This window comes from Argiope bruennichi, chromosome 9 (assembly GCF_947563725.1).
Source record: "Argiope bruennichi chromosome 9, qqArgBrue1.1, whole genome shotgun sequence".
Taxonomy (NCBI): Eukaryota; Metazoa; Arthropoda; class Arachnida; order Araneae; family Araneidae; genus Argiope; species Argiope bruennichi.
This window is the reverse complement of record NC_079159.1, coordinates 118,972,940-118,983,429: the sequence shown is the minus strand read 5'-3', so window position 1 is coordinate 118,983,429 and position 10,490 is coordinate 118,972,940. Positions and strand designations below refer to the sequence as shown.

At 34.4% G+C, this 10,490-nt stretch overlaps 1 long non-coding RNA gene across 1 annotated transcript; it reads left to right on the top strand.

Annotated features, from left to right (window-relative positions):
* Nucleotides 1-8,580: 8,580 nt before the first annotated feature.
* On the top strand, nucleotides 8,581-10,092 carry LOC129983674 (uncharacterized). Its single transcript, XR_008785435.1, has 3 exons — nucleotides 8,581-8,733; nucleotides 9,708-9,931; nucleotides 10,021-10,092. It is a non-coding gene; the product is annotated as an uncharacterized LOC129983674 (long non-coding RNA).
* Nucleotides 10,093-10,490: the final 398 nt, after the last annotated feature.

The window sequence follows — 10,490 nt, the reverse complement described above, 5'->3', positions numbered from 1 at the left end:
GAAAATATATCTAAAAAGATTTTATATTTACATCCAAAAATTTATCCAACGAATTTTTTTATTAAAAATTTAGCCTTTAAGACTTCCATCATGATTACTTTTTCCTCCAAAGGCCATTATAGGGCAAATTTGGCAATTCTACTTGCCTATTAGCGTTGAATTTTGTAGATAACGAGTTGCATTACATCTCGCAATGTATGGAGAGTATGCGTAATATTTAATCCGCTGTAATGTAGGACATAAAGCACTCCTTCAAATTTCGAATGGTTATCTTTTCATAGTTCCGGATTGTTAAATTGAAGTTTGGAAAAACCTTTTGCACTATTTTCTTTTTTGTATTTTCATAGCTAAAAAATTAATAAAATATATTTTTAAGAAAATGCTATTAAAAAAATAGAATGTGGTGCTACAAATTAAAATGTAGAAAATGCACACGCATTGTTATACCCTACCTTTTCAAAGTTTTTTAATGATTTTACATTTTCAACATGATTGTATCGCTATATTGAATCCTGTATAGAATTTTCATTGAGTGTTCCAGTTCCATTAACAAGGTTGTATTGCCTAAATTAATGAGATGATATTTTACCAGACTTAGTTTTAATTATTTAGTATTCCTCTCTCTCATGCGGAAGCTATTTTGGAAAAGGGAAGGTGTGCTGTATCGGTTGTCGTTCATTTTTTCTGATCGTGGTACAAAATCAGTCCATCTTGAAGTGGCTCTTCTCGCGAAACAGAATATCAATATTCCAAATGGTTACCATTTAAGGCTCTTGGCAAAAGCCATGAAATATTATGACGTGTAAAGAATTAGAAAATGAGAAATGTTCTTTATCGTTAAAATACCAACATATTTCATTCAAACATTCAAAACAATTTGTATTTTAATATTTGGAACTTATTGCATATTTTCTTATTATACTTGTGTATGGTGCAAACTGTTAAATTTTCTATCAAACCATTATATAAAATTTCATGTTTCATGAAAGGCTAATAACCATTCATAATCTGCACCATAACTGATTGCAATTTTCTTACAGATCACATTCAGAAGATGCTCTGGAATTAAGTGGGCAGCTTCACTTTCATGCTTGTTTATGCGAAAGAATGCGCTGATGGTATTATCGCTGCGAGTGGCATTTTTCCAGTTTGACAAAATCCAGTACTCGTTTCCTTTTGGCTCGAGAACACCATCTGGATCACCACAAAGTACACCTTGCCATGCCATTTGAGTCGCTTATGGTTAATGGGAAGTATTTTCATGTAGATTGCCTTCTGTTGCATCGGACGATATAGGTATGTCTACATAATTGCGGTACCCTAGCTCCTCAGAGGCTGCTTGTGTGGAATATTCGGTGATTATTAATATTGTTTAATATTCATTCAGGAAAGTAGCTTCGGATTTTAATCTATTTCTAATCCTAAGATTAATAGTTCCATTTTTAAAATGGCAAGTTTTCTCTCAAAAGTTAATGGCGAATTGCGATTAATGCGGCAGTGAATTTCCTCGGAGTTGGAAAGAATACTTCTGATGTAAGCTCTAGGTAAATGAATTTTCAAAATTGAATCCAAATAAAAAGTTGAAAATGACTTTCAAGCTTGTTGTAGAAAAGTCTGTGAATTTTTGAGGCTTAACATAATCAGTTCATTAGATATCGATTCAAACTTTGACCTAAACGTTTTTTTTTAATTCCTTCATTTTGGGATGTCTTATTACATTCGGATTCTCCATCCAACGTATTTAAAATTACTGGTGCCTGGCTTTTGTTCAATTAGGTACATTTAATCGTAAGTGATTCGGTACAAATCGCTACTTGGTGATGTTGTATAATGCTGTAAATTTCAGGTTACTGAATATAAATTAAATTTGTAAATCTGCAAAAAGGAATTTATTCCGACTGCGTTCAGTTAATTAGAAAGGCAGATTGCAGATATTGCATCTGGAAAATCCGATTATCACAAATATTTAATGCAGTAAAAGCGGATTTATTTTCAAATAACAAACCATTTTAAACTTCTGCGTTAGATTGAAAAAGTTTTTAAATATATACATCTATAAGTGATTATGTAAATACTCCGACATTTCGGATAAAGTTTAAAATATGCATGAAATCTTCTAGATTTACGTTTAAGATAGTTAATTTTAAGTTAGACTTGCATTTTTGGGGGGAGGGAATTACTTTTGAAATAAACTAGTGATAACTTGCTAAAGAATGATGCATATATTTTCCCCCCTGACGACTAAGAAATTTTAGAACTGATTCTCTAATTTAATTTATTCACTAAAGTAACCTTAATTTTAAGTTAGTAGTATTCTAATTCTGACCAATTTTAATAGCCGCTTTATATATTAAACGAAACTCAAGTTTGTTATATTTAGACAGTATCGCTAATTTATGCGTTATGCCTCTTCAAATCACGCTTCGAAATCCTAAAGAAATTCCCTTTTCGTTTGAATTTGCAAATGTTTTCTTGTATAACTCTAATAAAATATAATTGATTTTTATTAATAGTTTGTGTAATTAGTCTTCATTTCCTATTTATATTAATTCCTAGACTTTCTAATTAGATAGCTATAAATATCCCAAATAGCATACCAATTTAATTATAATATACAAGGAATTTGAAGCATTGATGGTCTTGCGACTTTTGATTACTTTCACTTAAATGCAGATACACACTTAATACGATGCACATCTCGGGTACCTCGTTGTATGCGTAGGGGTTAAGATCATTCGTATTCAACTTCATTAACCGAGTAAATTTAAGTAGTAATTGTATATTTTATTAGTTCTGTAGTTAATATCTATTTCCATAGCGTGACCAAATTCTAAATTGTCGGACATGTTACTACAGTAAAAATTCCTAATTCCAATTGATTCTAGCCTAAAATAGACGCAAGTTGACTAACTTTCGAAATTTTGGTTGAAATTTAGAAAAAATGTCCTTTATTTTCTACAGTTTTGTATCCACCTCTTTATAGGTAGTATAAAGCTCTCGGATAACCAATTTCAAATTAAAATGCAAACCGTAAGAATGTCATAGAAAAACTTTCAATAATTCTATACGTCTTAAAACCAATTCTTGCATTCAAATACCACATTTGAATAGAATTAAATCGCACTATTTGATATGAAGCTACGATTTCATTCATAACTTGTTTTGATAGTAGTCAGTCGCAAGGTACAATAGAAATGACAAAGGATTAACTGCTTTCAGAATGACAAAGTTGGCGCCGAGCTTGTTGTATGGCACCGAATATAGAAAATATTTTAATGGAATTTGCAAAGTTTAATTAACTTTGCATGCTTGACTTATTACCTTTCATTAACTCGACTTCTCGCTCATCAAAGGTGGCATAAGCGGTGCTGGATGTGTATTTTTTAAAAATAGTCTTCATGTATCCATACCAAGGCTGATAATTTGGCCCATTTGGCGAAGTTGGGCGGTGGGATAAATTCTATTATCTGGTAGAGATGTATTATTCGAATGAGAAACTACCTTTTGATGTGCATTACAAAAATCCGATGTGATGTATGAAGTAATAATTGGTAGCTGTGCGAGCAACGTAATCTGTACGGTGTCTCGGTATACGGATAGGATTTTCAGCATAAGAGTAATGCGGAAGTAGGCAGTATGTGTTCTAAAACTGAGCGATTTTCCGCTGTGGGTTAGTGAAAAGAAATGCATCCTCATGGTGAATTGGATGTTGAATGTAATGTTTAGCAGTGCGGATTTGTGGTTTTGGCGGCGTAGGCAATGTATGTGAAAGTTATGGAATCCTGGTGGGGTCGAAAACATGGGCACTATGTATGAGTAGTGGAATTGCGTTTTTGCTGGCGGCGCGGGTAATGCGTGTGAGAGCTGTGGAATTGTGGTCGGCTCGGAAGCGTGGGTAATGCATGTGTGTGAGAGAGAGCTGTGGAATTGTGGTCAGCTCGGAAGCCTGGGTAATGCATGTGTGTGAGAGAGAGCTGTAGAATTGTGGTCGGCTCGGAAGCCTGGGTAATGCATGTGTGTGTGAGAGCTGTGGAATTGTGGTCGGCTCGGAAGCCTGGGTAATGCATGTGTGTGAGAGCTGTGGAATTGTGGTCGGCTCGGAAGCCTGGGTAATGCATGTGTGTGAGAGAGCTGTGGAATTGTGGTCGGCTCGGAAGCCTGGGTAATGCATGTGTGTGAGAGAGAGCTGTGGAATTGTGGTCGGCTCGGAAGCCTGGGTAATGCATGTGTGTGAGAGAGCTGTGGAATTGTGGTCGGCTCGGAAGCCTGGGTAATGCATGTGTGTGAGAGAGCTGTGGAATTGTGGTCGGCTCGGAAGCCTGGGTAATGCATGTGTGTGTGAGAGAGCTGTGGAATTGTGGTCGGCTCGGAAGCCTGGGTAATGCATGTGTGTGAGAGAGAGCTGTGGAATTGTGGTCGGCTCGGAAGCCTGGGTAATGCATGTGTGTGAGAGAGAGCTGTGGAATTGTGGTCGGCTCGGAAGCCTGGGTAATGCATGTGTGTGAGAGAGAGCTGTGGAATTGTGGTCGGCTCGGAAGCCTGGGTAATGCATGTGTGTGAGAGAGAGCTGTGGAATTGTGGTCGGCTCGGAAGCCTGGGTAATGCATGTGTGTGAGAGAGAGCTGTGGAATTGTGGTCGGCTCGGAAGCCTGGGTAATGCATGTGTGTGTGAGAGCTGTGGAATTGTGGTCGGCTCGGAAGCCTGGGTAATGCATGTGTGTGTGAGAGCTGTGGAATTGTGGTCGGCTCGGAAGCCTGGGTAATGCATGTGTGTGAGAGAGAGCTGTGGAATTGTGGTCGGCTCGGAAGCCTGGGTAATGCATGTGTGTGAGAGAGAGCTGTGGAATTGTGGTCGGCTCGGAAGCCTGGGTAATGCATGTGTGTGAGAGAGAGCTGTGGAATTGTGGTCGGCTCGGAAGCCTGGGTAATTTAAGCAAAATGAGTAAAAAATATCGCTGCTGCATGTCTGTACAAAGGTTTACTAGCTTGTAATGTGACTTGAATGATTGCTTCTTTGAGTCAATTTTTTGAAGCATATAATATCGGAGCAACGATGCTGTGAAGAGTTTGGCGCATTCAGTTTCAGTAGGAAAATAAAGGAATGATTATAACGTATTATCAGTTTTAATACCGACCGGATTTAACATTTTAAGAGAATTCTGTTGATAATTTAAAAAAAAATTAATGCTCGTTTGAATTTAAATCCCACAAATTCGTCAGATGTATTTTTATTTGAGTGAATACAAGATCGAATTAATAAATCAACTTGATGGTTGGGTTGACGGGGCGCCTAGCCCCGGCAGGGGTTTATCCCCGGTAAGGAGAGACTTAACAGTTCTTTGCTGTCTATACTTTGCCGTGGCCGTCTTCGAAGAGATTTGGAGATGGCGAGTGGCAGGACTCATTGTGAATGTCTGATATTAGGGTGAGGGTGGGGGGGGAGGGGTACGCTGCCGTTGGGCTTAGTAAGTTTTTACTGCTTGTGAGCTAGAATTGGCTATTGAGATACTGTTTAATTTGAGTTTGAAAAAATAAAAGTTAGGAAGAAAAACTAAAGGGCTGAGATAAATTAAAGTAGTATATTCCGGGGTCTTCTAGAGTTTGTAGATGGTTTATATTTAGGGATTTTAGCTATTGCTTCATTTTCATTCTTATCCAAGTTTTTAAAGAAGTTAGTGGCTAGATTTTTAATGAATTTTTTAAGAGGGGGATAGCCTAGGCGTAAATACATATTTGTAATGGACATGTAGTATTTCATATTGCAGAAACTTCTAATTAAGTTATTTTGCTGGCGTTCAATAAGTCTAAGATTAGTCTTGGCAGCATATCCCCACACAGGGCAGGCATAAGTTAATACTGGACGCAAGTAGGCAGAGTAAATAAGCATTTTATTTTGTTTACTCATTTTGGAGTTTCGAGAAATGAAAGGATAAAATTTACGAGTTAGGTCTCGAAACTTTTTAGCTGTGTAAATAAAGTGGGGTTTCCAAGTTAATTTACTGTCTAGAATAACGAATAAATATTTGCATTCCTTAGACCACGGGATAATTTGATTTTTAATTTTAACTGGGGAGAAATTCTTTTTACAGTTGTTTTTATTAAAAACTATAGCTTCAGTTTTACTAGCATTTATTTCAATTTTCAATTCGACGAACCAGTCCTCAAGAGATTTAATATGTCGGTTTAAAGCTATGGTAATGAAATTTTGATTTTTGTTTCTAGCGAGTATTGCAGTGTCATCAGCGTACATGCACAACATAGTGTTAAATTGCTTGGGGATATCATTAATAAACAAGGAAAATAAAATTGGCCCTAGTTTAGATCCTTGAGGTACACCTGCAAGAATAGGTTTTACTTCAGAAAATTCATTGTTTATTTTGATTTTGAAGGATCTGTAACTAAGGTAAGAAATTAGAATTTTGATTAGGTGTGGGGGTATGCTGTAATTAATTAGCTTGTAAATAAGGCCATCTTGCCAAACTCTGTCAAAAGCTTTCTGAATGTCAAGGAATACCGCTGCAGTTTTTTGTTTATTTTCAAAACCTTCCTCAATGAATTCTACTGCTCTAATTAATTGGTGGGTTGTAGATAGGTTGCGACGAAATTAATAAATCAACTCAACTGCTGCAACTCTTTCAAAGGTATTTTAGACCCTCGAAATTGCAACACTTCCACAACAATTGTAATTCATAATGATCGAAACCAATAATCGAAAAGGCTATTGTTGAGGAAGAATCGATAAGCAATAGTATTTGAATTTTTCTTCCTTGATTGACAGAACAAGTATTTTTGTTGAAATTCATGTGCTCCAACTAAAAGCATCCATTGATTTGCAATCTCGTAAAGGAGTCGGATAAAAAAAAGACTAATAGCTTTTAGTTTCTTCTGATTATAATATCTTACCCCCTCCCCCTTCCTTATTGTAGCTTTCAAAAATGGCAGTATTTTATTTAATCATGGATTGTTCTAAAACTTCTGCACATTTGATGAAAGAAACTGTCGCCTTAATAAAGTTTAAATTCCTAATCCCACTTATTAACTAGAAATGCAATACCCTCCTTTTTGAAGATGTATATTTTACCTTCATTATAATCTGAAATGTTCTGAAATTTTGTAGATTTAATTCTTTTTTTTTTCATAATCTCGGAATTAAATTCTTTTATCTATATAGCAAGATTATCTAGCAAGTCTTTGTTTTGGTTTTCATCTTTATTGTTTCTAAATAACGAAATAATTCATGATCTCTCAAATTCTAGTCTATGTCGTGCGTATTATTAAACTTTAAAAACAAACTAACAAAGGGGATTAATAATTGCATTTGCCTTTTCGGAAAGTAGTGGAGACTGCTGTAATATTCACACTTCTAATCTAACAAATGCAATTTCGCACCAATTTAAAAACTCAGACTTTCATATGGCAACTTGTAAGTAGAAGTTACAATGAAAACATATTGAATAAAAAATATACTTCAAACAGCGAAATTGGCAGAAGTAAACTAAATTTAAATTTTAACAAATGCTATTTTGTTGGACGATGCTTTCAGTCTCAATAAAAAATGTTCCAACATGAAACTATTCTGGATTTTCAAAAATGTTTTGGACAAAATTAGTGTTGCATTTTATCTATGTGTTTACATATGTAAATATATACTGTAACCATTATAAAATAGGGCAGGTATTTAAAAGGAAACTGGAAACAATTTGTTCCGATTAAAATGAAATAATTTATGCTGCTTGAACAAATTTGGTCTTCAAGTGGAGAAGGGCATGAAATAAGTTTCGTCCGGCTCAAATCGGCAGTGGATTTTAGGATGAATATTTTAAAATTACGAGATGATGGAATTCCTATTTTAAATAGTTAAAAAATTGTGTCTTTAAAATTTCTCAGTGGTGCAGTATCGAATAGATTCTATTAGGTTTTCTTACTCAATTGGAAATTCACTTCTGATAACTTTCTCGTTTATCTCTTTAAGATGTGAAAGCCTTCAGAATACATTCTAATTAATATTTGATATCCTCCATAAAATGCGAAAGTAATCTTCGTAATCTTCGAATATCCTATGCAAGCGACCTCTAAGCGGCTAGATTGCTACAATTATGTGGTCATTATTTGGTATTGTCTAATGTAGTAGATGAGAGAATCTTTGCTATTGTCATCTGCTATTAAAGAAAAGAAAGAAAGAAAGAAGAAATATGAATGTGGCAACTTCTTTTGGGAAAAAATAGCAACTTATATTATCTTCAGTTTGTACTGTATTATTTACACCAAACATTTTCCTATTGATTCATCTGGATTCATTGTTAGTTGAAATGGGTACTATTTAATGGGAAAGTGACAATATCCAATGTCACTTTGAATGCTGCTGTTCTACCTGGAGACAAACATTTTATTGAAAGCAGATAACTGGATAGCAAAGAAAACATATTTCACGATATACTGAAATGATATTGGTAAGTTTTCGCGAATTATAATTCTCATACCGAACACTTTGTTTCAATTATGTACAATTCCGTCAATTGTTACATAATTAGAATTTTTCAAAAGGTTGTTATTTGGTATTTATAGGTTAGGAAAATTAGAACCTGCATTTTTGCTTTTCTGCTGAATAAAGGCATGCCATCTACCACAAGGAGCAAGACTGCTTTTTAAGTTCCATATGATTTATGAACTGTCACTTCTACTGGATTCAAAAAAGTTTTAAGATGACTTGTACTAATAGAAATTCAAGATCAGGTAAACAACTATTATAAATTATATTAAATTGCATGGCATTTTTAAAGTGCTTTATTTGTTCTTCTAGGAAGCAAATTTTCCAAATGCTGGAAAGAAATTCAAATCATTGTGATCTGAAAACACTTTTTCAGTTACAGTGCATTCTACTTTCACATCAAATACGAAGGAATTCAAGCACGTATGTACGCACAGAATGTACGTATTTTCAGAGAACGTTCTATGTATATAGAGGGCTGAAGTAATCCAGAACCTGAGAATGGAATCGGCATGTGACATCCATGTGTTCAATTGGGAACCTCTTCGGTAGTTGAATCAGTTAGTACAAAAAATGTTTCGGGTAAATTTGTTTTGCTTTTCTGTACGGCCTGAAGGCAAGTTATTTTCTGAGAAACGAACAAATTGTATTAATATTGGTATCGATAAATATTCTGTCAACTCCTTCAATATTGTAGTAGTAAACGTATTCATAAATTAATGAAGCTACTGAAATGTAATCGCGTATCTGAACATGGCGATCCTTAATTTTCCCTAAGCTACAAAATGAAAATTGAATGTTTTTAACGAAACTTCATATTGCGTTTGTATGCAAGGCAGTGTCCATTTGGAGGACATTTTGAATTTTTAAACTTAAGTAGTTCCTGGCTCTTAATTAGTGCAAATTATTTTAAATCTGCATATAAATGTAGAAAAATGGAGGTACTGGCTCTATATTAAAATAGCACGTTTAGACAAATCGTTTTACAAATGTGTTTAATACTGCGATATTTTTACTGCCAACAGATGTTCCGAGCTTTCAAAACATTTCATAATTAGAAACGTGGATAAGTATTTAGCTCCATAAATAAGGTTATCGGAATAAAATTCCTTTTTAATACTTCAAATTATCTGTGTAGTTTAAATAATTTTTTGCTCTTTCATTCTATTGCGTTTCACGGATTCGAATTTGTTCATTTACATATTTAATACTCTTTCAGATGTCTGCTAATATGACTTAACCGAAATTAGGACAGCGAAATAACTCTCGTCGACCGCATTTTGGGATTATATTTTCCAATTATGGATGGAGAGCCCACAGATACAGCTGACAATCTGTATCGATTTATATCGTGCTAAAAATGTCTGATAACGAATAAAGATCTACAGAACTGAATTATTAATATAAAATTCCTCTCAACTGTGCAAATTCTATACCCGTGTGGTAAGCAATATTTTTAGATTTCTATACGTCTCAGAGAATTTCGATTTTAAGTACAAGAGATTAGACATTTATGCATTCTTTAATTTCAGTTCCTGACATAAATTCTACGGAGAGTAGCAATCTGGATTGTCATATATAATCTCTTGGATACCAACTTGGGAAATCGGTTAGTTGCTATAATTTTTATAACTGTCATAAATCAATGAATATCGGGTATAATCTTTTTAATAATGAAATTGCTAAAATTTTAATAATAAAGCTATGAAAATTTTGAAATGGAAATTCTTCAAATTCATATTCATATGTTGTAGGTCTTACGTTCTTGAATTATTTTGTTGAATAAAGGCTTGCCATCTACAACCAGAAGACTGACTACATTTACAACTCATTCTTCATGAATTGACACGATTTATATTGGATACAGGAAATGCTACAGATGAAACCGAAATAGAAAAATACAGTAAGCTAATGCATTTTAATAACAATTACCAAAACATGGTATGCTTAATTTTATAGCTTTGAAAATAAGTTCTTCAAGGGTATGACGCAAATTGAAGCC